Source organism: Trichosurus vulpecula, chromosome 1 (genome assembly GCF_011100635.1).
Source record: "Trichosurus vulpecula isolate mTriVul1 chromosome 1, mTriVul1.pri, whole genome shotgun sequence".
NCBI lineage: Eukaryota > Metazoa > Chordata > Mammalia > Diprotodontia > Phalangeridae > Trichosurus > Trichosurus vulpecula.
The window spans coordinates 107668119-107670452 of NC_050573.1; the positions used below are offsets into that span (position 1 = coordinate 107668119).

A 2334-nucleotide genomic window follows, 5' to 3' on the forward strand; every position below is an offset into this window, starting at 1 on the left:
ATGAGAGTTGTATTTTGCTAAAGACTTTTAAAGTGTCTATCTAATGTGCTTTTGGTTATTTGGGTTATTTGGGGGTTTTTATATGATTGATAATGTTAATTGTTTTCCCAATGTTGAGCCCTCCTTGAATCCCTGATATAAAACTAACTTAATGATAATAGAAAAAAAATTAAATCCAATATACCAGGTCACTTCTTATTGAATCTGTGACTGATCTTCCCTCTAGGGAAGCATAAAATTAAAAAAAAAAACTTGAATGTGTGACAGAAAAGGCCCATAATGATACCTGAAAAGCTAAAGAGGAAGCTCCTTGAGGGCAAGAAATGTTTCATTTTGTTGTTTCCTAACTCTGCCATCAACCTGTTACATGATGTTGAGCAACCTGATGTCCCACTGGTTGGGCTTCAGTTGTCTCTTCTTAAAATGAAATAGATGAGGAGAACAATAAACAAGACTCTCATATCAATGCAAATATTACTAAAATGAAACTGAACACTATGTTATTGCAAAGGTCAAACTTGACCCCAAGGAAAGAAGAGAAAATTAATCTACTGGCTTTTTTTTACTACAAAGAAAGGCTCAGTGGGTAGGGGAATATCTATAATGAGAATGCCTTTGATAGAAAACTAAAAAATCTTTAATAATACTTTTGTTAAGAAGAAATTTAAATAAATAAAAATATTTAAGCATAAATTTACTTCTGGACTGAATATATCTAAATGATCATCAATAAAATAATATGGAATGAAGCAGGCAGATTGAACTATTTCTGAGGTCTCTTGCAACTTTGGATTTTTTTTGAGATTTTTTATTTATAGTTTACAACACTCGGTTCTACATAATTTTGAGTTCCAGATTTCCTACCCCCTTCCCCTCCCTCCCCAAGATGGCATGGAATGCGATATATCTTCTACATCTAACTTTGCATTGAACTTATTTACACAATAGTGAAATCACAAAGAAGAATTATGACCAATGGAATGAATCAGGAGAAAGAAAAAAACAAACACGAAAAAAAAATAAAGGAAAAAAAAAGGCGAGCATAAAGTATGCCTCAATCTGCATTCATACTTCATAGTTCTTTGGATGTAGATAGCATTCTCCATCGTGAGTCCTTTGGAGTTGTCTTTGCACCCTGTATTGCTGAGAAGAGCAAAGTCTATCAGGGTTAGTGGTTGTGTATAATGTTTTCCTGGTTCTGCTCTGTTCACTCAGCATTACATTGTGTAGGTTTTTTCCAGGTTATTATGAAGTCCATATCATCCCCATTTCTTATTGCATAATAGTATTCCATTACCTTCATAGAAGACAACTTGTTTAGCTGTTCCCCAATTGATGGACATCCCCTTGATTTCCAATTTTTTATTACTACAAAAAGAGCCGCTATAAATATTTTTATACATATGAGTCCGTTTCCCACTTGTGTGATCTCTTTGGGATACAACCCTAGAAGTGGTATTGCTGGGTCAAAGGGTGTGAACATTTTTATAGCCCTTTGGGCATCATTCCAAATTGGTCTCCAGAATGGATGGATCAGTTCACAACTCCACCAGCAATGCAACAGTGTTCCAATTTTCCCATATCGTCTCCAGTATTTATCATTTTCCTGTTTTGTCATGATAGCCAATCTGACAGGAGAGATGTGGTACCTAAGAGTTATTTTGATTTGCATTTCTCTAACCAGTAGTGGTTTCGAGCATTTTATCATATGCCTATAGCTATCTTTAATTTCTTCCTCTGAAAACTGCCTGTTCATATCCTTTGACCATTTCTCAATTGGGGAATGACTTGTATTCCCATAAATTTGACTCAGTTCCCTGTATATTTTAGAGATGAGGCCTTTATCAGAGACACTGGTTGTAAACATTTTCTTCCAGTTTTCTGCTTCCCTCCTAATCTTTGTTGCATTGGCTTTTTTAATACAAAAACATTTCAATTTAACATAATCAAAATTATCTATTTTCATTTTGTAATGCTCAAAAATATGAAATGCTTCATGAATTTGCATGTCATCCTTGCGCAGGGGCCATGCTAAGCTTCTCTGTATCATTCCAATTTTAGTATATGTGCTGCTGAAGCAAGCACACATCCTTGGATTTAAAGAAATAGGAATACCCAGATATAAATTCAGTTTTGTACTCTAAGTAGTTATTAAATAAATATAAAATAAAATGAAAAGTTTTAAATTCTTAATTTTAAGGGCTGGCTGTCTATGGTAGTGACAAAGGGAAACATAGACGATATAAAAACAGAAGATAACAACAAACTTATTTTAAAAGAAAATATCAAAAAAGGGGTTTTTAGCCATTTTGTGTCATCAATCCCTTTGACAGT

General features: G+C 33.8%; 1 non-coding gene across 1 annotated transcript; it reads right to left on the reverse strand.

Annotated features, from left to right (window-relative positions):
- Positions 1 to 1978: 1978 nt before the first annotated feature.
- On the reverse strand, positions 1979 to 2085 carry LOC118835155. The gene has a single exon (XR_005009488.1). It is a non-coding gene; the product is annotated as a U6 spliceosomal RNA (small nuclear RNA).
- Positions 2086 to 2334: the final 249 nt, after the last annotated feature.